This window comes from Gossypium arboreum, chromosome 11, assembly GCF_025698485.1.
Source record: "Gossypium arboreum isolate Shixiya-1 chromosome 11, ASM2569848v2, whole genome shotgun sequence".
In the NCBI taxonomy this organism is placed as follows: domain Eukaryota; kingdom Viridiplantae; phylum Streptophyta; class Magnoliopsida; order Malvales; family Malvaceae; genus Gossypium; species Gossypium arboreum.
In genome coordinates, this window is record NC_069080.1 from 56321042 (window position 1) to 56347133 (window position 26092).

Here is a 26092-nt window from a genome sequence, read left to right on the forward strand (position 1 = left end):
GATATGAATTTTTAAGCGACTGTGACGCAGATTGCCTGTTTGACTGGAAATATTAAAAATAAATTGTTTGAGCTGTTTAAGTAATGAATTAAGCCCGTTAACACCTCGTGTTTGACTCCAGCGACAGTCTCGGGTACGGGGCATTACATGCAAATCATACCATAAGTTTTTAGTTCCTTATGAAAGTTAGGCGTGCATGAAAGTTTAAGTCTTTAGAATTGACTTAGTAGTTTCTCGATGTGAAATCCTAGGAAGCATGGAACATTGAAAATGATTTAGGCAACTTTTGTTGGACCATTTGAGCCTTTCAAGCCAACCATGATGAAATTTTTATCCTTTGAAACCCGACTCTGAGACTATATGGCCTGATTTTTTTTGAACCCTTGCAAATTTAGCCATCACTTCTCTCTTAACTATCTTAAAATTATCCCAAACACTAGATTGGGTACTATTCAAAGTATTCTTTAAAAATAAGTTTGGGGGATTTGAAAAGAAGAAAAGAAGTATCGAATGCTCTAAAAGTGTAGTACATTCAGCAAAATGCTCGATTTAATCGAAAAAAAAAGAGCATGAGTTCTTAAAATAAGATGTATAAAAGAGCATGTGAAAAGCAAAGAAAGTTGATGTATTGAAGGTAATTATTTCGAAGGTCCGATGCAAGCTGAGTCTAGGGTTTAAAAGCCTAAATTTATCTATCTTTTCCCTACCCTTAAGCCCAGCCACATTACAACCTTGTTAAAGACCTATTGATTCAAAAGTTCCAATGCTACCTACATTAGTGGAGAGAAATTACTGTGCACAACATATGAAGACATAAGTTAAACTTGGTGATTGCAGCTTAATCTTGAATAAAGGGAATAAAATTACATTGGTAAGGTTTAACATGATTTTATTAGGAAGCATTTAGTCTGATTTTTGCTATCATAATAGTTGTTGAAATTAATTTGAACAATATGTATACTTAAGTAGCATAACTATCAAATTTCTTGTCATTGAGCATAAGTATATTAAAATCATAACTTTGAGAGAAATGTTGTTCTGAAGGAATTTTTTAAAGGTGTTTCCGAGAAATTCTTTTCAAAATTTGTTCATTACTCGGGACGAGCAATTAATTAAGTTTGGGGGTGTGGAAACACAAAAATTTACACACTTTTTCATACCCTTTTTAACTTAAATTCATGCGAACTCGGTTAAATTCTTGTCAAAAAATAATTAATTTTTATAAAATAATTAAAGTGCACTTAAAATATGAACATGTTGAAATTTATTTAATTTTATACTTATTTTTTATTAATTTTGGTTATTTTCGACAGATTTGCACAAAGGGCAAGAAATGGCTTGGCGAACACTACTAGAAGCACAAAACTGAGAAATTAATTTCCAGCCTAAGACGGTCCAATTATGTATATTAACTCATAATATAATTAATTTTAATTTATACCCAATTTAATTTGTGCTAAATAAATTATTATTAATTAATTATGGAAAAAGTGGTCCAATTGAACCAAACCGATTGAACTAAACTGACCAAGGATTGGACAGCCCAAAACCGTCCATATGCTAACCCAAATCAGCTTATTAGATGATTAATTAAGCTTGCAAAGAAGCCCTTGAAGACTTGTCAAAGTTGCATTCAAGCCCCTCCACTGTTGGTGGCTTTATGGATATGCCCCAAGCCATATTTAGCAAAGTTGAACCCATCAACTTTGCCACATAGATGGTCAGCCAATGGGTGGCTCTTTGGCTGCTATATTTTCCAAATTTTAGCTGTCACATTCAGCTATAAAACCCCCCCTTGGCTGATGATTCAAAGCACACCTCAATTCATTCACATCTCTTCTCTCCTCTCTCACTTTCTCCTCTCATTTTTCCATTTCAAGTCCCTTGCTCATGTGCCGATTTCTCCCCTTGTGAAAGGGTTATTCTTCAGCCATTTCGGAGCAACATTGAAGTGTTCATAGCAGCCTTGATCTGTAAGGACAATAAAGAATGAAGATGGAGCAGCCTCGTAAAGCCACGGAAAAACACCGGATTTGATTATTGTTCCCTATCTCTTTAATTTTTGTTGTTGTTATGATGAACATATCTATGAATATTTATGTTGTTGGAATGGTTAATTTAATCAGTTTAGCTTGAATTTAATTTGTGTTGGTTTGATTGCATTTCATCTACTTAAATTATTAAAATTGAGTTTATGCTGTTATAAGCCTCGGTAAACTGCTTGATTATGTAAAATCAGGCCTAAGTTATTCTTGAATTACAATTGTGAGGTAGTTAATGAATTAATTATTTAAACGGATTGTAATTGTAATTAATGGATGCAATACTTAATCAGTGCAATTTTATTCTTCTATGCAATACTTAATCAGTGCATATGTATTCTTCTAAGGTAGCTGAAGGTTAAATTAGCAATGTATCTGACGATACATTTGCCTTGCATAACTTGCAGGATTATTGTGATTAAATTGTTTCAAGGTAAGAATACCTTGTTACCTCACATAGTCTTTTATGTGCTTATTAGATTTAATTAATCGATTGAATTGACATATGGATATGCAAGAGATTAGTTCAATTTAATGAGTATGCCATAACATGTTTGCTTATTAAAATTTGTTTAATCGTTTGAATTAACATAGGGATATGTTAAGAAATGAATGGATTTGTGTAGGTGAATATGTTCATAAGTTAGCAAATTACCAAGTTGCCGTAAATTTATTCGTAACAACATAAGCATGAGTTTAATAATTCTAAGTTAAAGAAATGTAATTAAATCAACACAATTATGTCATCTTGATTAAATCATATTTTGAAATCGTGCATTTGAGATTTATTTCTTTAGTTATTTAGTTTAAAATCTTATTTTTCTTAATCACCCTTTTTAAAACAAAATATTTTTTCTTCACCATAGTGTTTTAAATTGCATTCATAAATAATCCTTTTCACAGTCCCTGTGGGTACAATAACTCGACATTTACTTGTTACTTTATTACCTGTTGAGATTGTGTACACTGGCATATTTCTGTTGTTCCAATAAGTGATCCCAAGCCCCGTTTTTAACGTTCTATGCAATTTTGAAGTCCTGGTAACATGACCTATTCATTTCTACCATTATTTTGAGTTAAGTTTCATGTTTAAAAATTTTACCCATGCATGACATGCTAGTATATTGATGTTTAATGGTAAAATATGAAAGATTGGAGTGTGTTTAACACCTTACACTAAGTGATTTTTCTTGAAAAAGCCTAAATTGAAAAAGATGTAAAATAGTTAACTAAAAATCTATTTTAATGAGAAATGTGGGCTGCCATAAGCTTGACTATGGGTTGACTAGGCTTGGGTAATCAAGAAATTGAACACATTTTGTTTTACGAGCCTAGGGACTAAATTAAAAATATGTGAAAGTTTAGGGGCAAAATTATAAATTTGCCAAAATATTATTCCTGGGTCAATTTGAATAATGTGAGTCCTAAATAGGCTATATATTTAAAATGATAGATCAAGGAAATCGAGATTCAGGCTTAAATTAGGAAAATACAAGGTTATGGACTAAAATGGTAAATTTGTCATTTCCGTATACGAGGTAAGTTCGTGTGTTAATAATAGTGCAATGTTATTTAATGATTAAATTCTTTTTTTAATAAGGCATAAATTGTATGATTAAGTATATTGAAAAGGTGATGGAATGAATTTATAATGTGAGAAATTGCTATGAAGGAAAGATACATGAAACTTGTGATAATAATGGTACATGACTAGCAATGCATGAAATGTTTGATAGTTCATGTAATGATGACTTGCTTTATGATAGTGAGTATATTGTGAACATAATGCTTTTGAATGCTTACTTGATAATTTTATGATAAATGTTAACTTGGTTAATGCAATGATGTATTATGTTATAATGTTTTATTAACATGATGAATTATATTCTTAAATGCTTGAATTGTATGTTGTTGATGTGAGAATGAATTGAATGCCCATTGTACAAGAAATTTATGAAACAATGATGTAATTGATAAAAAGAGGAAGAAAATCAAGGTTGAATGAAAAGGATAATCGATGGATTTCTAGAAATGAATTGACAGTAAAAAGGATCTAGCCCAGACGGGTGTTCGTAAAGTGATCTAGCCTCCCGAAGAATATGTCTGCAATATGGATTTAGCCCAGACGGGTAATTCAATTTAGGATCTGGATTTAGCCTGGACTAGTAATTCAGATCCGAGCTCATTCGAGTATTTGTCGTTGCAGGGGATTTAGCCTGGACTGAAAATCCCGCTGTAGGATGCGAGGTTCGCGTGAGTGCGTACTTGAAATGATCACTTATATGGATTAATGGTAAATGGAACATCCATTGAGATTTTGAGAAATTCAACGGGATTAATACGGGAAATGAATTAAAAGTTCTTACATATATATGTATGATTGTCATGTTTGAACGAGTGGTTGTGCTAAGAGATAGCACAGATATGTACTCAAAACCCACGAACATGTGTTTGACATGTGAAATGAAATGAATTTGTGGTAAGAATGAAAATGAATGAGTGATTCATATGTGAATAATTTTTATTATCATTTTGTTGCACTAAAACAGTTTTGGACAGCAGCAGTAGTCCGACTTTGAAAACCCATCAAAAATTGTGGAAGTCGAATTAGAGACTGAATAAAATATGAAATTAAAGCTCATTGAGTCTAGATTCACATAGATAAAACTTTGTGAGCAAATTAATTTCATATTATGATATATTTGAACTTTTGTGAGACAGAGTCACAGTGATTTCGGGCTCCCCTATCTTAATTTTGGAAAATCACTAGAAATTGTAAAAAAATAATTATGTGTTAGAATTCAACTGTATAAATACTTAATGAGTCTCTTTTGAATAGAAATAGATGGGAACATTATCTGAATCTTGTACTGTGAGATAATTAATTTTTAGTAAAGAAAGGTCAAAGCTGTCAAATGGCAGAATAGGGGTAACTTTGAAGAATAAACTGTACTTATTGACTGAACCAAATATTATGAAAATTTTATGGTAAGAAGATAAATGAGTCTAGTTTCAGGGAAAATTAGCAGATCTTAATTTGGAGTTCCGTAGCTCCAAATATAAATAATTTAATCACTGCAACTCGAGAAAATAGCTTGATGGGACTTTAAATAAATAGAAAGAATTTGAAAATGGCATGTTAAAACATTGCTTGTATTTTTCATGTGAGCTTACTAAGTGTAAAGATTACTCCCTCCTTTCCATTTCCTTAGTGTTCTTAGGTTGGCTCGGGGTTGGAGATCGTCGGAGGTAGCAGCATCACACTATCAACCCAATACCTTCGGAGTATTGATACATATGTTAGAAATTTCAAGTGAATGGCATGTATAGAGACCTAGTTCTATGACAAGTGTTATTATGATTTGGCTAAATTTATTGGTCTATATTGAGCTATTGTATATGTGCATGAGATGTGGCTTATATTGATTATGGTTTGTTGTAACGTCCCAAAATAGGGCCTAGTCAGAATAGTGGTTTCGGGTCCACAAATATGACATCAAAATATTTATTTTATGATTATTATGAGGCCTATAATATGAGAATATGCACGTGTTAAAGTTTCTTGAAGAAATTGTTTGAGTAAGGTGTCCAATTGGAAATTAGGGACTAGATTGAATAAATTGCAAAACTTGGATTCTAGAAGTAATTTGTATGAAATTGCTTTAGATTATAAATTAAAAGGTCTTGGAGAGTAATTTTCCCAATTTATAAGTTTTTGGAAAAAAATGGGCCTGCATGGATGAAATTTTAAAGAATGGGCTTAAGGGTATTTTGGTCATTTGGCATTTTAATGAAATAAAATTGGAAAAAGAAGGCAAAAATCAGCCATTTTCTTCTCCGTGGCTTCCGAAAATTGAAGGGACACCAGATCTAGGGTTTTCAACATTTTTAAGCTCAATAGTAAGTGCTCCCAAGCCCCGTTTTAAATGTTCTTTGTATTTTTGAAATCCCAGTAGTTTACTCTTTCCATATCTACCCATATTTCATGCTAGGGTTCATGTTTAAAAATTTACCCATGCATGAGTTTCTTGTATTTTGATTTATTATGGAGGAATATGAAAGTTGGATGTGTGTTAGACATCTTTTCCTAAGTGATTTTCATGAAACACCCTTAAAGGGACCTTTTTGCAAAAGTTGTAAAATGTGAGGTAGAAATGTTAAATAATGGAAAATGTGGGCTTCCATAAGAGAGAAAAATGTTTGCCTAGTCTTGGGTAAGATAGAAATTGCATGTGTTTCATTATACGAGCATAGGGACTAAATCGTAAAAATGTGAAAGGTTAGGGGCAAAACGGTCATTTGGGCAGAGGGTTGAATTTAGACTTGAAATGTATAATGTGGAGTGTTAATAATTTAATTTTGTTATAATAGACCCCGAGGAACAAATTTCGGAGGTCGATTGAGGAAAACGAAAGGATTCGAAATAACCGAAACACAGCTCCGAAATGAATACTAGGTAAGTTCGGATAACTTAAAGTAAACTCCTAATATGCCTAATTTTGTGATTTGTGAATGAATGATGAGTGCATTTATTGATAGCATAAGATTTCATGAAATGCATTCCTAATAATGATGTGTTGATAAATTGTCTCGGTTGAGGTTAAAAAAGGGAATTCGATGGATAAACCATGTTTTACATGTGTAATGAGATCCTACATGTGTTGCAGAAAGGATTTAGCCCGGACGGGTAATCTGCTGATCTTAATTATACAAAAGATCTAGCCTTGACGGGTGTTCCTTTGGATGATTGAGCCTCTCGAACAATACATGTGCATTATGGATTTAGCCTGGATGGGTAATTCGATCAGGGTTTGAATTTAGCCTAGACAGGTAATTCAGATCTAAGCTCATTAAAGGTGTTTGTCCCAATAAGGGATTTAGCCTGGACTGGTAATCCCGACATCACCTTATGAGTATTACGATATGGGGGATTTAGCTTAGACTGGTAATCCTGCCATAAGGTGTGAGGTTCGCAAGAGTGCACACCTGAAATGATCATACTTATGAATTGACGATTAATGGATATTCCATTGAGATTTCCTAGACACTTAACGGGATTAACATGAAATACATATACAAAATGAAATGTTGAATAATGAGCTCATCTAAGATAAATTACATGGTGCTTTCTTGTGACTACCTCATTGGTTGAGTGCATGAGATAGGGAACCACTTCATACTTGTTGGTTTCCTTAGCAATTATGGATGTATGCTAATTGCTTGGTAAGTTTATTTTTGGGTTGTTCGAGCTTACTAAGCATGAAAATGCTTACCCACTCTTTTCCCTGTCTTTCAGAGCTCGAGGACTCGTAAAGGTTGGAAGACTATTGGAGAGTCAACACACTATCAACTAGTCCAGCTTTTGTATATAGATACTTTATCTTGTTCAATGGCATGTATAGGTATTTTTGGATCATTTTGTCATATGTGTTATTTGGCTAGCAATGTAAAGGCTTGAATGTTACGTCTATTCATTTTGTGTATGGCCTTGATATTGTATTAGTATGGGTTGCTATCCTAATAATCATGAAATTTTTACTTGTTGAAATGATTCCATGGTGTTTTATGAATGGATACAATAAATGTGACCAATTCATTTGAAATTGGGAGGATCACAGTTGGCAATGAGTTAAAAGATGAGCCAAATCTGATATAGTAATTGATGAAATTATAATCCTTAACTCAAAAAGGGTAACCTAGCATGTGCAAAACCAATGATATGAGGTTTACATGCAATCAACAATTATGATAGAACTTGAGTGCGATTAGGGCATGTTAGATATCAGTAGAAGCTATAGGTGAGAGTGGGCAATTGAGGGTGACCAAAGGCTTGAAAAGTAGCCTAATAAGGTCCATACGAATAGACACACGGGCATGTGTCCAGGCCATGTGTGACACACGGATCGCCCTTGGGCGTTTGATATGACCGTGTGTCCCCTGCACCTAAAATTTTAAGTTAGTGTCGAACACGAGTTAGACACACAGGCGTGTGTCTTAGCAGTGTAAATTTAACAGAATGCCCAAGTTTTGGACACGGGCAAGCCACACGGGCGTGTGCCATGGCCGTGTTTTAAAGTCAGTGTTGCACATAGACTAAGGGCACGGGTGTGTAGATCATTAAAGCATGAATTTTCCAAGTTTTTCTTAAGTTCTCAATTTAGTCCTAAACCATTTCTAATGTAAGTTTTGGGCCTCGTAAGCCTGTTTAAGGGACATAATGCATGTGAACGAGAACTTTAAAGTAAAAAAAAATTTATGGTCCTATTTTGTATGCGTATGCTTGAGCTAAGTTCGGTAACACCTCGAACCCTGTCTCGGCGTCGGATACGGGCTTGGGGTGTTACATTTAGTGGTATCAGAGCTATGATTTAGTTAGTTTTAGGACTACCATAGAGGATATTAAGGTTTGATATGCATGCCATTATTCGAATATTGACTGTGTGACATCTCCTATCTATTTAAATTGTTTTGAATATAGTAAATGTCTTCCAATCAAGTGCAAGATGAGTCCGAGGGAGCCGAGAGCCATGCTCCAGCTTTCGTACAACGAGCTATATCTAGTAGTAGTAAAAGGTTTATGTCTGAAGGCTAGGAAGAGGCCCGAGCTACCTTCTTTGATAAGATGGATGAATGGTTTGGGGATTATCTGAGAAATCGCCCCAACATACCAAGACCTCCCCTGCCCCTTAACCAACCTAATGGGGATGTTCCACGAGGTATGGAACTGGTAAGAATCGGTAAGGCCCCCGTAGATAAACTTAGAAAGTATGGGGCTGAGGGATTTAGAGCCAAAATTAACAATGATGCTAAAAGAGCCGAGTTCTAGCTGAAAAATACTACACGAGTGTTAGATGAATTGTCGTGCACACCCGAGGAGTGCTTGAAGTGTGCCGTGTCCCTCTTGAAGGATACTGCATACCATTGGTGGAAGACTATATCCCATGTAGTGCCAAAGGAAGCTATCACTTGGGATTTCTTCCAAGTAGATTTTAGGAAGAAATATATTAGCCAAAGATTTTTAGACTTGTAGCAAAAGGAGTTCCTGGAACTCAAGCAAGGAAATAAGACTATAGCAGAATACGAAAGGGAGTTCATAAGGCTAAGTTAATATACAACTGAATGGGTCCAAACTGAGTCGAAAATGTGTAAACACTTCGAGGAAGGTCTGAATGCGGAAATCATGTTGTTGATCGGAATCCTTGAAATAAGGGAGTTTGCCACACTGGCTGATCGGGCCAATAAGGCCAAAGAGCTTAATAATGAAAGAAAGCAAGTAAAGAGAGAGGCTCGAGTTGTGAGCAAGAGGTCCAGAGGTAAAGCACTCTCGTTTCCCACGAAGAAAGTAAGGAGCCAACATGAACGTTCCACTTCACAAATAGGATATTCGGGTACAGCGAGAGGCTCTAAACGACGAAGTCGAAAGTCTTCCTCCCCGATGGTGACTAGTGTGGGAAGTGTAGATGACCAAAAGTCGAAGTGTAAGAGTTGCAACAAATTTCACTTTGGAGAGTGCCAAATGAAGAGTGGTGCGTGTTTCAGATGTGGTTCTCCTAACCACTTTCTCAGAGACTACCCAGAGCGAATCGAAAAAGAAGTAGAAGTAGCTCCGAATTCGAGTACTCTCATTCCATAGGGTAGACCTCCGAGATACCCTGGGAATGCTAGTGGCAATCGAGTTGCGACTGAAGACATTGCAAAGCCAGAGGTTCGAGCCCAGGCAAGAACGTATGTGATACGTGCTCGAGAGGAAGCCTCTACTCTTGATATTATTACGGGTACTTTTTCTCTTTTTAATACAAGTGTTATTGCTTTAATTGACCAGAGGTCGACACATTCATATATTTGCATGAGATTGGTGTCTAGTATGAACATACCCGTTGAACCTACGGAATTCATCATTAGAGTGTTAAACCCACTAGGCAAATCAGTCCTGGTTGATAAAGTCTGTAAGAATTGTCCTTTGACGATTCAGGGTCATTACTTTCCGGCTAACCTTATGTTTTTACCATTTGATGAATTTGATGTAATACTTGGTATGGATTGGTTAGCCCTTCACGATGTAATTGTAAATTGTGGTAGTAAGCATATTAAATTGAAATGCTCGGATGGTGAGATTCTACAGGTCGATTCAAGAGAATTGGGTTCGCAGCCAGTTGTAATTACGACAATGGTTGCTTAGAGATATATGAGGAAAGGGCATGAAGCTTACCTTGCATTTGTATTGAACGCTAAGGAAATAGAGTTTAGTATGGAATTGGTGCCAGAAGAATTACCTGGATTACCTCCTGAAAGGGAAATAGAGTTTAGTATGGAATTGGTGCCAGTGACAACTCTCATTTCTATTGCTCCGTACAGAATGGCACCAACCGAGCCGAAGGAGTTAAAAGCACAGTTGCAAGAACTGACGGATAAAGGATTTGCAAGACCAATTTTTTCACCTTGGCGTGCCCTCGTACTATTTGTAAAGAAGAAAGATGGTTCGATGAGGCTATGTATAGATTATTGGCAACTGAACAAGGTAAATATCAAGAATAAGTATCCTTTGCCAAGGATCGATGATTTGTTTGATCAGTTGAGAGGAGCCACCGTGTTCTCTAAGATAGACTTGAGGTCCAGTTATTATCAACTGCGAGTTAAAGAATCAAATGTACCTAAGATAGCTTTCAGGACGAGGTATGGTCTTTACGAATTTCTTGTCATGTCGTTTGGGCTGACGAATGCACCGACCGTATTTATGGACCTCATGAATAGAATCTTTCGGCCATAGTTGGATAAGTTTGTCGTTGTGTTCATTGACGACATCTTGATTTACTCTAAAGATGAGACAGAGCATGCAAAGCACCAGAGAATTGTGTTGCAGACCTTGTGGGAAAAGCAGCTATATGCTAAGTTTAGCAAGAGCGAGTTTTGGCTCCAGGAAGTTGGAGTTTTGGGTCATATTGTTTCGGTTGAAGGCATCCGAGTTGATCCAAGTAAGATCTCTGCTATTGTCAAATGGAAACTGCCTAAAAATGTAACCGAGGTTAGAAGCTTTTTGGGCTTAGCCAGTTACTATCGAAGGTTTGTAAAAGGATTCTCCATGATAGCGACTCCGATGATGAGGTTGCTATAGAAAGGCGTTAAGTTTGAATGGACAGAGAAGTGTCAGCAAAGTTTTAAGAAGTTAAAAACATTGCTAACTGAAGCTCCTATTTTAGTACTACCTAAACTGGGAAAAGAGTTTGTAGTCTACAGTGATGCATCCTTAAATGGATTGGGTTGTGTACTTATGCAAGATGGCAAAGTGATAGCCTATGCTTCATAGCAATTGAAGCCACACGAGAAGAACTATCAGACACACGACCTAAAGCTTGCCGCCATCGTTTTTGCTTTGAATATTTGGAGGCATTATTTATATGGTGAGACTTGCCGCATATTCATAGACTACAAGAGTTTGAAGTATTTGATGTTTCAAAAAGAATTAAATCTGAGACAGCAGAGATGGTTAGAATTAATTAAGGACTATGATTTGATCATTAACTATCACCTAGGAAGGGCGAATGTGGTCGTCGATGCATTAGTAGAAAATCCTTGTTTGCTTTGAGGGCCATGGATGCTCGTTTGGCATTGCTTGACAATGGTTCAATCTTGGTAGAGCTAGAGGCTAGGCCAACATTTCTTCAGGAAATGTATAATGTTCAAACTAATGATAATGACTTGTAAGCAAAAAGAAGTCAATGTGAGTCAGGTATTGAGTCAGATTTTCGGATTGATCCTGATGGATGTTTGATGTTCATAGATAGGGTTTGTGTACCCAAAGACAATGAGCTTATTCGGAAGATTTTACAAGAAGCACATGACAGCCGTTTGTCAATTCACCCGGGAAGTACCAAGATGTACAACGATTTGAAGAAAATGTACTAGTGGAATGGCATGAAAAGAGATATTTCTAAATTTGTATCAAAATGCCTGGTATGTCAGCAAGTTAAAACTGAACATCAAGTACCTTCAGGGTTATTACAGCCTATGAAGGTCCACGAATGGAAGTGGGACAGAGTTACCATGAATTTTGTGACAGGATTACCTTTGACTCCGAAAAAGAAAGATACCATATGGGTTGTAGTGGATAAGTTGACGAAGTCGACTCATTTTATTCCAGTAAGGACAAATTACTTTCTTGATAAGTTGGCCGACTTATACATTTCTGAGATCGTAAGGTTGCATGGAGTACCACTGTCGATTATTTCAGATAGAGACCCAAGATTCACTTTGAGATTCTGGAATAAATTACAAGAAACCTTGGGTATGAAGTTGAGCTTTAGTACAGCTTTTCACCCTTAGACTGATGGTTAGTCTGAATAGATGATTCAGATTCTAAAGGATATGTTGCAATGTTGCATCCTCGAATTTCAGGGTAGCTGGGAAAAATACCTGTCATTGGTAGAATTTCCCTACAAAAATAGTTTTCAAACAAGTTTGAAGATGGCACCTTATGAGGCCTTGTATGGCAGGAAGTGTTGAACTCCATTGTACAGGACATAACTTACGGAAAACCAGATTCATGGAGTTGATTGATTAAAGAAATTGAAGAGAAATTTAAAATGATATGGGATTGTTTAAAGGCAACATCGGATAGGCAAAAGCCATATGTTGATCTGAAGAGAAAGGAAATTGAGTTCCAAGTTGAAGATAGAGTATTTTTGAAAGTATCTCAATAGATAAAGGTATTGAGATTTGGTCAAAAAGGCAAGCTGAGTCCGCGATTTATTGGACCATATGAGATCATTGAAAGAGTTGGACCGTTAGCCTATCTTTTGGCATTGCCACCCAAACTGGAAAAGATTCACGATGTGTTCTATGTATATATGTTAAGGCAATACCGATCAGACTCGTCTCATGTGATTTTGCCAACTAAGATTGAAATTCAGCTGGACATGACCTATGGGGAGGAACTGGTTAAGATATTGGCTCGTGAGGTTAAACAGTTGAGGAATAAAGATGTGGCTTTAGTAAAGGTTTTATGGCATCGACATGGTGTGGAAGAGGCAACATGGGAGCAGGAAGAAACCGTGAGAAGGCAACATCCGAACCTGTTCACTGGTAAGAGTTTCGAGGACAAAAGTCGCTCGGGGGGGAAGAAATGTAACATCCCAAAAATAGGGCCTAGTCAAAATAGTGGTTTCAGGACCACAAATCTGACATCAAAATATTTATTTTATGATTGTTATGAGGCCTAGAATATGAAAATCTGCATGTGTTAAACTTTCTTGAAGAAATTCTTTGAGTAAGGCGTCCAATTAGAAATTAAGGACTAAATTGAATAAATTGCAAAACTTGGATTCTAGAAGCAATTTGTATGAAATTGCTTTAGATTATATATTAGAAGGTCTTGGAGAGCAATTTTTCCAATTTCTAAGTTTTTGGACAAAAATGGGCTTGCATGGATGAAATTTTAAAGAAAGGGCTTAAGGGCATTTTGGTCATTTGGCATTTTAATGAAATAAAATGGGAAAAAGAAGGCAAAAATCAGCCATTTCTTCTCAATGGCTGCAAAAAAATTGAAGGGACACCATAGCTAGGGTTTTCAACATTTTTAAGCTCAATAGTAAGTGCTCTCAAGCCCCCTTTTTAATGTTCTTTGTATTTTTGAAATCCCGATAGTTTACTCTTTCCATTTCAACCCATATTTCATGCTAGGGTTCATGTTTAAAAATTTACCCATGCATGAGTTACTTGTATTTTGATGGATTATGGAGGAATATGAAAGTTGGATTTGTGTTAAACATCTTTTCCTTGGTGATTTTCATGAAAAACCTTTAAAGGGACCTTTTTGCAAAAATTATAAAATGTGAGGTAGAAATGTCAAAATAATGGAAAATGTGGGCTTCCATAAGAGAGAAAAATGTTTAGCTAGGCTTGGGTAAGATATAAATTGCATGTGTTTCATTATACGAGCCTAGGGATTAAATCGTAAAAATGTGAAAGGTTAGGGGCAAAATGGTCATTTGGACTGAGGGTGGAATTTAGACTTGAAATGTATAATGTGGAGTGTTAATGATTTAATTTTTTGTAATAGACCCCGAGGAACATGTAACACCCCGAACCCGAGACCGTCGCCGGAGTCGAACACGAGGTGTCAACAGACTTCAAACCACTTATTGAGAAGTTCCAGACAAGCTGCCAATCTGTGTGCTAGTCGCTTCAAAAATCATAACTTGAGTTTTACATCTCGAAAATCAGCTTTGTAATTTTTTTCTGAAACTAGACTCATATTTCCATCTACATATTTTTTTCTAGAATTTTTGGTCAAGCCAATTAGTACAGTTTATTAGTTAAACTCTCCCATGTTACAGGGGCCGACTACACTGACCTTCATGCGTTACAACTCGAATAACTCCCTGTGCAGGGCTTCAATACTGGTGCCGTTTGTTTCTATAGAAACTAGACTCAAGGATGAATTTATACATATATGGTATGACTCCTAATTATTTCTGGTTAATTTATAATGAATTTTCAAAGTCGGAACAGGGAATCCAGAAACCGTTCTGGCCCTGTTTCACTAAAACCCAAATATCTCTTAACATACAACTCATATAACCGTTTCGTTTCCTCCATATGAAAATAGATTCATCAAGGTTCATTTACATAATTTATTAACTATTTAATTCCATTCCTACTATTTTTAGTGATTTTTCACATCCACGTCACTGTTGCTGCCAGCATCATTTTCTAGGGTAGACTTTCTCATCTAACACATAGCTTCTATGATTCAACCACCCCTTTTTCATATATGGTCCAAAATATAAGCATGATGACCCATTCTAATGGCTGGTCATTGCCAAACACTTCCATGCCTCTTCATGAGCATATACATACCAAAAGATTATAACATTATGCTCAAAACATTTATAAGCCATTTTCGCATGGCTATTCAAAATTTTACATACCAAGTTCAAACAAAACATAATAGCCTATACATGCCGAAATGTTTTCTTAAACCATCTAAGAAGAAGATACCAAAAAGTCGCTAGATGGTGTGATGACTTCGATGGCAGTCCCGAGCACGCAAAATGGATCAAGAACCTAAATAAACAACAAATAAGCACACCAAATGAGTACATAACTCAGTAAGTCGTAAGCACTACTCTACCATCAACAATAACAATCATAAGTGAATAATCAAATAATACAAAATAGATGTTTCCAGCCATAACAAACTATACTGCAATTTCTAAAGTTTTTGGTTCGATCTCATGCCCAATCCTTCAACCAAATCAAACGCCAAGTCAGCCCAATCGATTTGGATCCGTTTCCTTAAGTTGGAACAACAATGCACTAGATAATTTTATGCGTACACCGTACAATCCCAATTTCGATATTTAGTTAGTAACTCAATCACTTACCTCGTTCATGCACAATTTATTTCCACAACCGAATGTGGCACACATAGTGCTTATTATGTTCGCACACATAGAGCTATAGCAAATCGCACACATAGTGCTATAGCAAATCGCACACATAGTGCCATAGTAAATCGCACACATAGTGCCATAGTAAATCGCACACATAGTGCCATAGTAAATCGCACACATAGTGCCATAGTAAATCGCACACATAGTGCCATAGTGAATCGCACACATAGTGCATTTGAGATAGCCTCATGCCTCAACCTTCCAATCGGCACACATAGTGCCACATAGTCTTCTGCGACATTGTGCCTTATGTCAATTCATCATGGTAAAGCAATTCACTAAATTCAATTTGTACATATAATCATATTAATAAATAGGAGAATCACTCAAAAAATATCTATCAAGGAGTTCTCACAACAAGTGCTTAAAGACTTACCTTGTGTTGAGTATAACGGTTCCGACCGGCTACTCGATGTCCTTGGCTTTGCCCTTGCTTGTTTCTCCTTCTTTAACTTCTCGGCTTAATAGATAAATAAACTAGTTTAATCATCTTGCTATACATTTATAGTTCAATTACACATGCATATGTATATTTGTAGATTCGGCAACCCCTCTTACTAATTACTCATTTAGTCGTTTATACACATGATTAAAGGTAACATCATGAATGGGCATACTTATATATATATATATATATACATACCCGATTGTGCACAAAAAAATTTGACTCAACCTCACCTATGTACTCCCTTTGATGGCCGCATATGTATATATGTATAGTGTCATCTATAACATCATCTAAACACCTAAATTCTTCTAATGCACACTTGACCAACCCTTTTTTTTTTTTTTTCCAATCTAGCATAGCTTCACCTCCAACAAAATGACTAACATCTTCACTTTCATGCTAACATAACAAGCAACTTAGTTCATCCACACAACTAACATGTCAATAGCATCAAGGTATCTACTAATTTTTTTGTCAAATCCCAACTCTCCAACAACCCCAAATCCCACCATGGGTTAGATAGAATTCAAACTAACAACCAACAATACACATGAATTTAAAGGAATAACTCCAACACCTCAACTTGGATACTAGTATGGCCGACTTCTCTAAAGCTTTTCTCTTTTCCTTTCACTTGGTTTTTCGCTAAGAGGTAGCAAGGATGAACACCTTTTTTTTTGTTCATTTTCCTATCATTAATCTTTATTTCCTCTATTTTAATATCTTACCAACATTAAATAATTATAACAACATGATCTTGGAAAGATGAAGCCATGCTTGGCCGGCCACTCAACTTAGTTTGGGGCATTTTGACATGCAAACCCAACTTTTCATAATTCCATACTATTTGGTCCTCACTTATTTACCTATCAAATTTTCTAAGTCTCTCAACTAAATCCTTTCGAGCAAGATTCACATTCCTAAGATAAAAAAAATGAATCACCAAATTTTTATACTAGTACTACCACACATATAAGGTATGCAAATAAAATTTTAACTAAATTTTATGACTCGGTTTTGTGGTCCCGAAACCACATCCCGACTAGGGTCAAATTAGGGCTGTTACAGAACAAATTTCGGAGGTCGATCGAGGAAAACGAAAGGTTTCGAAATAACCGAAACACAGCACCGAAACGAATTCTAGATAAGTTCGGATAACTTAAAGTAAACTCCTAATATGCCTAACTTTGTGATTTGTGAATGAATGATGAGTGCATTTATTGATAGCATAAGATTTCATGAAATGCATTCCTAATAATGATGTGTTGAAAATTTGTCTCGGTTGAGGTTAAAAAGGGAATTCGATGGATAAACCATGTTTTACATGTGTAATGAGATCCTGCACGTGTTGTAGAAAGGATTTGGCCTGGACGGGTAATTTGCTGATCTCAATTATAAAAAGGATCTAGCCTTGATGGGTGTTCCTTTGGATGATTGAGCCTCCTGAAGAATACATGTGCATTATGGATTTCGCCCGGACTGGTAATTCGATCAGGGTTTTAATTTAGCTTGGACTGGTAATTCAGATCCGAGCTCATGAAAGGTGTTTGTCGCAATAAGGGATTTAGCCTGGACTGGTAATCCTGACATCACCTTATGAGTATTACAATATGGGGGATTTAACCTAGACTGGTAATCCTGCCATAAGATGTAAGGTTCGTGGGAGTGCACACCTGAAATGATCATCCTTATGAATTGACGATTAATGGATATTCCATCGAGATTTCCTAGACACTCAACGGGATTAACATGAAATACATGTATAAAATGAAATGTTCAATGATGAGCTCATCTAAGATAAATTACATGGTGCTTTCTTGTGACTAACTCATTGGTTGAGTGCATGTGATAGGGAACCACTTCATACTTGTTGGTTTCCTTATCTATTATGGATGTATGCTAATTACTTGGTAAGTTTATGTTCTGGTTATTTGAGCTTACTAAGCATGAAAATGCTTACCCCACTCTTTTCCCTGTCTTTCAGAGGTCGAGGACATGTAAAGGTTGGAAAACGGTTGGAGAGTCAACACACTATCAACTAGTCCAGCTTTGGTATATAGATACTTTATCTTTTTTAATGGCATGTATAGGTATTTTTGGATCATTTTTTCACATGTGTCATTTGGCTAGCAATGTAAAGGCTTGAATGTTATGTCTATTCATTTTGTGTATGGCCTTGATAATGTATTAGTATGGGTTGCTATCCTACTAATCATGAAATTTGTACTTGTTGAAATGATTACATGGTGTTTTATGAATGGATACGATAAATGTGACCAATTCATTTGAAATTGGGAGGATCACAGTGGCAATGAGTTAAAAGACGAGCCAAATCCGATATTGTGATTAATAAAATTATAATCCTTAATACAAAAAAGGTAACCTAGCATGTGCAAAACCAATGATATGAGGTTTACATGCAATCGACAATTATGATAGAACTTAAGTGCAATTAGGGCATGTTAGATATTAGTAGAAGCTATAGATGAGAGTGGGCAATTGAGGGTGACCAAAGGCTTGAAAAGTAGCCTAATAAGGTCCACACGGATAGACATATGGGCATGTGTCCAGGCCGTGTATGACACACGGATCACCCTTGGGCGTTTGGTATGACCGTGTGTCCCTTGCACCTAAAATTTTAAGTTAGTATTGAACATGGGCTAAACACATAGGCATGTGTCTTATCCGTGTGACTCTAATAGAATGCCCAAGTTTTGGACACGGACAGGCCACACAAGCGTGTTCCATGGCAGTGCTTTAAAGTCAGTGTTGCACACGGACTATGGGCATGGGCGTGTGGAGCTTTAAAGCATGAATTTTCCAAGTTTTTCTTAAGTTCACGGTTTAGTCCCGAACCATTTCTAATGTATGTTTTGGGCCTCGTGAGCCTATTTAAGGGACATAATGCATTTGAACGAGAACTTTGAAGTTAAAAGAAATTTATGGTCTGATTTTGTTTGCGTATGCTTGAGTTAAGTCCAGTAGCACCTCAAACCCTGTCCCGGCGTCGGATATGAGTGAGAGGTGTTACATTTGTATGTCTAGCTAATCATGCAATGTTTAATGCATGTGATGGGATAATTTGAATATATTGTTTGACATGCATGTTTTGTAGTGTGATATGTGTGTTGGATGTATGCTCTATGACCAATTGAGGTGGTCATAGTCATGAAGTAATTTTACGTTACAAAAACAACGTGATAATGGTTGAACATGAGTGCTCGATAGATAAGCTAGTAACCACAGTATAATAGTAAAAGTGGTCATCAATATGACAAGTCTTATGAATGTGAATTAAGGAATCTAATCTTGGTATTTCATGAGTAGATGCATTGCATGTAAGAGGACTTGTAAATGTTATGAATATGTCTTGATAAAGAGTGTTTAATCATTAAAGTGATGCCATGATTTGTGGCTTTAATGTATATAAGGTTGTAAGGGTTTATGGGTAACATGAAGGCTTGGAAAATAGCCTAAGTATTGACTACACGGGTTGAGACATGGCCGTGTGCCTCAACTGTATGAGGGATGCGACTTGGTGACACGGGCGTGTGGCCTGGCTGTATGGTTTATTTTGTTTGATGATGCCATAAATAGAGAGTTACAAGGCCTGAGGACACGGGGGTGTTGATGACACACCGGCGTTCCCCTGTGTCCACACGGGCGTGTGACCCTGTTTCTTGAGAAAAATTTCTAAGTTTTCCCAGAACTTTCCAAAGTTCTCAGTTTAGTCCCAAACCTTTTCTAAAGTATGTTTGGGGTTTCGTAGACCCCTAATAAGGGACTATGTGCATGTGATTGAATGTTTCAAAAAATAAATGAAATTTTATGGCTCGGTTTGCATGATTACTTGCGCTTAGGTCCAATAATTCCTTGTATCCTGTCCCGGCATCAGGCACGGGTAGGGTGTAAGACCCCGTACCCGAGTCCGTTACCGGAGTCGAACCCAAGGTGCACACAGACTTAACTTAATTATTTCCACAGTCCATTTAGAAATTTCCAGACAAGCTGGTTACTGCATCACTGTTGCCTTAAAAATCATATCTTGAGTTTCAAAGCTCGAAAATCAGTTTTGTAATTTTTCCCTGAAACTAGACTCATATGTCCATCTACATATTTTTTTCTAGAATTTTTGGTCGGGCCAATTAGTACAGTTTATTAGTTAAAGTCTCCCCTGTTACAGGGATCGACTACACTAGCCTTCGTGCATTACAACTTGGATATCTCCCTGTACAGGGATTCAATACTGATGCCGTTTGTTTCTATAGAAACTAGACTCAAATAGGAATCTATACATATATGGCATGACTCCTAATTATCTCTGGTTAATTTACAATGCAATTCCAAAGTCTGAACAGGGAATCCAGAAACCGCTCTGGCCCCCTCCCACAAAAACCTAAATATCTCTTAACATATAACTCATATGACCGTTCCGTTTCTTCCATATGAAAGTAGATTCATCAAGGTTCATTTACATAATTTATTCACTATTTAATTCCATCCCTATCATTTTTAGTGATTTCTCACATTCACATCACTGCAGCTGTCAACCTCTGCCTTTAAGGTAGGTTTTGCCTACTTCATAATTTCCTTGTTTCAACTTAGCCCTTTTAGTATACATGGCACAACAGATGATCACGGTTAACCATTCCAAGGGCTAATCGATTCCAAAAATTTCCACATCTCTTAATGAACAACATACAAAATGATTATGATACCATGCCAAAGTGTATATAAGCCATTTTCGCATGGCTACCCAATTTATACAAAATCAAAGGGTCTATGACCAACAAACGAAAGAGTAGTCCTATACATGCCATTTCAAAGTTCAACCAAAATTTGTACCGAAAGGGGGCTTTGATAGTGTGGGAGACTTCGACTTCCAAGAATCCCGAGTCCGATAGCTGACGAGCCAAAATCTATAAAACAGAGAACAGAGAAACGGAGTAAGCAATTTGTGCTTAGTAAGTTTTGAGCAAGGGATTCCAGCACAACAAAAGCATAGCATTCATATAATAAAACGGATAATTTCATATGCACACATTCTCAATATCATACTTACTTCACATTACCAACCCTTATGTTCATACACAAAAGATCAACTTAGCCAACGGCCGGTAGCTCATTTATCAACTAAGCGAATACTTACTTGTAAGGGCTCAACTAATTCAAGCACATACCTCATTGCTGGAATTTTTTTGCAAGCATATTAACTGAAATTTTTACAGCAAGATTGCTCATTCCCGAATCACGTACCTTCAGAATTTAACCGGATATAGCGACTCGCTCGATTGTCTTCGGGACATAGCCCGGTTATAGTGATTCGCACAATTGCCTTCGGGAATTAGCCCGGATTTAGTAACTCGCACGAATGCCTTCGGTGTAACACCCCAAACCCGTGACCGTCACCGGATTTGACCACGAGGTGTTACCGGGCTTACTTTACTTATTCCTCTCTTGGAAAATTTTTTTTTTTTTGTTTTCCTTTTTCTGTTCCAGGCAGGCTAGTTAACTGCGTCACTGCCACCTTAAAAATCATATCTCGAGTTTCAGAACTCGAAAACCAAATCCGTAAATTTTCCCCGAATTTAGACTCATATATCCATCCATGGATTTATTTCTAGAATTTTTGGTCGGGCCAATTGGTACAGTTTATTAGTTAAAGTCACCCCTGTTTCAGGGTTCGACTATACTGACCTTTGCGCATTACGACCTGGATATCATCTCGTACAGAGCTCTAATGCTCATGCCGTTTGTTTCTAATGAAACTAGACTCAAATAGAAATCTATGCATATAAGGCATGACTTCTAATTGTTTCTGGATAATTTATGGTAAATTTTCAAAGTCGAAACAGAGGATCCAGAAACTGTTCTGGCCCTGTCTCACGAAATCTTGAGTATCTCTCAAAATACAGCTCATATGGTCGTTTCGTTTCATCCATATGAAAATAGACCCATCAAGCTTCGAGTACATAATTTTATTAGCAATTAATTCCACTTATACTATTTTTGGTGATTTTTCGATCTCATATCACTGCTGCTGTCCGCAACAGTTACGGCAGTAGACTATGCCAATTTCATGAATCTTTCCTTGGCCTTACTAATCATTCATCATACATGGCACAACTATGGCCACCTTATCAAAATTAAGGTTTCTAAGACCCGTGGCTATAGGTTCTAGCATCCCACTCAAACGACCACATAGGCCATTTTCACATGGCTTAAAGTTTACAACCCAAAATTCAACAAAACAAAATAGCCTATACATGCCAAACGTTCTCCTAGTTCAACTACGAAGACAATACCAAAAGATTTCCAGCCGGTGTGATGACTTCAACGACGGTTCCGAGCACACAAACGAGACGAATCCAAGGGACCTAAAATGGGTGACAAGAAAACACCGAGTGAGTTTATAACTCAGTAAGTCATAAGCATTCCACGACCATCCATTACTAAAATTATCATAAAATGAAATAATGAAACAAGGCCAAGTGTTCCAGCCATACCGAACTATACCATAGTTCCTTAGACCTTTCGGATCAATCTCATACCAAGTCATACATTTATATTTCATATACCATTTAATAGGATATTTGAAGCAATTTCCATACATCATTTCATTTCCGCAACAATCATGCAATTGAAATCATCACATAGATTTAAAACTTACCAACTCAACCCCGAGCATGAACATAGCATCTATTAGCCATGAACTCAATGTGCTTACTCTTTCCGCTGTCCAAACTCAACTCGATAAAATCACACCTCCATATAAATATTCAATCGATAGAACATACATATTAAATTCGCACGTGCGTGCTGCTAATAAACGATCTCGCACACTTAGTGCCATGCGATTTAAGCTCGCACACATAGTGCCATATAATTTAAGTTTGCACACTTAGTGCCATATAATTTAAGTTCGCACACTTAGTGCCATATAATTTAAGTTCGCACACTTAGTGCCATACCTTCCAAGCCCGCACACTTAGTGCCAATCTTGTCACCGTGCCCATTTATTGCCCGCACACTTAGTGCCGAGACCAAATGCTCTACGCAAGTTACTACTTTTATACATTCAGCAATGTCATCATTCCATACACACATTTTATATACACACCATCTCATTAAACACAATTTGCATGGATATTATGACCATTTAAATCAATACCGAATACATGCTTAATGACTTACCTCGGATGTTGTCGAACGTCTTCAACGGCTATTCAATTACTTTTCTTTCCCTTGTCCAACTTTGACCCTTTAAGCTCTTGAGCTAAATCAAACAAATTTACTTCTCAATCAAACACACACATACGGCAACCATATACATTTGAAACCAATTCATTCGTATCATTTGTCCATACACTAGCTTTTAACACATTCGGCCACTAGGGCAACCTATTTAACTTTTAAGATTCATTTCTAATTTTAGTTAAACAATGCCGAATGCCATTAACTACTAATGTAACACCCCGAACCTGAGACCATCGCCGGTGTCGGACACGAGGGGTTAACAAGCCAAGTCCACATATTTTGCCCACCAATTTGACATTTCCAGTCAGGCTGGAAAACTGCGTCACCATCGCCTTAAAAATCATATCTCGAGTTTCAAAACTCGGAAACTGGTTTCGTAAATTTTCCCTGAATTTAGACTCATATATCCATCCATGGATTTATTTCTAGAATTTTTGGTCGGGCCAATTGGTACAGTTTATTAGTTAAAGTTACCCATGTTACAGGGATAGACTGCTTTGACCTTCGCGCGTTACAACTTGAATATCTCTCTGCACAGGGCTTTAATACTGGTTCCGTTTGTTTCTAATGAAACTAGACTCAAAATGGAATCTGTACATATAAGGCATGACTCCTAATTCTTTCTGGATAATTTATAGTAAATTTTTAAAGTTGTGACAGGGGACCCAGAAACCATTCTGGCCCTGTCTCACAATAGCTTTAATATCTCTTAACATGTAACTCCTATGACCATTTCGTTTCTTCCATATGAAAATAGACTCATCAAGGTTCATTTACATAGCTTATTCACTATTTAATACCATCCCTACAAATTTTGGTGATTTTTCACATTCACGTCACTGCAGCTGGCAGCATCTGTTTTGAAGGTAGGTCTTACCTATTTTGTAGTCTCCATGAACCAACTAGTCTTGCCATACATAGGTTCACATATGATCATTTTAACCATACCAATGGCTGATCATGTGACCAACATTCCACTTCCAATCCATAATCACATCATGACACCATATATATATATACAAACCGCAAATAGTCTAAGTTCGTACTTCACTTTTACGAGCCATTTTCGCATGGCCGAACACATATACATCACAGCATATTTAAACCAACAAAGGGGTAGTCCTATACATGCCATTTCAAAGTTCAACCAAAATTTATACCAAAATGGAGGCGTTGATAGTGTGGATGACTTGACTTTAATGATCCCAAATCCGATTGCTAACGAGCAAAATCTATAAAACAGAGAGCCAAAGCAACGGGGTAAGCATTTTATGCTTAGTAAGTCTCAAGGAATAAAATCAGCTTTAATTAAAGCAATACATTCACATAGCCAAATGCATCATTTCATTAATACACATTCACATAATCATTCTTGCTTCCCACTTCATCATTATATACTTTCACAAGGTATCAACCTATTCAATAGCTGAAATTGTTAGTCGATTGAGCGAATGTTGCTCAAACATGTCGACTTTCCAATGCACATATAAACATACCTTATTCTTTGGGCCTTTCGAGCGTACTAATTGAATTTATTACAGCAACCAACACTCACCTCCAGCCCAAGCTTCTTGAATACAACCGGATATAACCACGTGCACGAATGCCTTGGTCTTAGCCCGGATAGAATGACTCGCACGAATGCCTTGGTCTTAGCCGGATGTAGCCACTAGCACAATTGCCTTGGTCTTAACCGGATATAATTTCCAGCATAAATGTCTTGGGACTTAGCCGGATATCATTCAATTGCTCATGCACACATGCATCAATAATCATTAGACATTCATATTTCATTTTCGTTACTAAGGCTCAAACGCAAATATAATCACAAGCATAATCGCCTTCGGGACTTAGCCCGGTATCATTCAAATACTCATACACACATAAATCAATAATCAATATACATCCATATTTCATTTCACATAATTCAAGTAGGGTCACTTCTTGAGGACTTACCTCGGATGTTGTCGAACGGCTTTTACGGCTATTCGATCACTTTTTCCTTCCCCTTGTCCAATTGTGGCCCTCTAAGCTCTTGAGCTAATTCAAACAAATTCAATTTATTAAAACCTCATTGTGCTAGCTTATGGCGAATATGACAAGGAGTTTAAATGGTCATATGGCCACCCTTTCGCTTGAATACACAATGGTCATGCACATTTTATACTACATCAAGCAATTCAATACAATTCATTCGAGCATCAAGGAAAAGCTAAGGCCATCAATAGGCTCCCTAAGGCCGAATATACATGTCCATGTTGAGGCCAATTATGCACTTAATACCACACAAAAACAGCATGCATTTTACTAGTTAATGCTTTGCATATTGTAGCTCAAAACTTATAATATAGCATCAAGCACTCATATGTGTGCTAGGCCGAATGTGCTTGCAATTTCACAAACATTCTTCAACATCTTCTTCTTTAAACAAACATATTCATCACTTACTTCATAACCAAAACATCATGTGCAAACATATATATACATATATGAGCATGGCGAATTTCAAGGTGTCCATATAGCCATCCAAAACACAAATTTTAACTAACATGCAAGAAGCATGAACCATGCTCATGAATGCATCATGGCCGAATACATCACAATCATGCCCTTTCATCTTCAATCATGGTTAAACAAAAGAAAACTCAAAGTCTTACTCAAGATGGCTACAAAGAAATTTCAAGAGTAGACAATCCATCATTGCATGCATCATCATCAAGCTTCACACTTAACATGCAATGGCTTTATCACAATACCAACCTTGACCAAATACCACTTCCATGGCATAACAAGGATTTGAACCATGGCTAACATGAACATCAAGTTGGCAACTAAAACATGCATGAATCTCATGACACAACCTCATACATACCTCAATCTTGATGCAAGTTTAG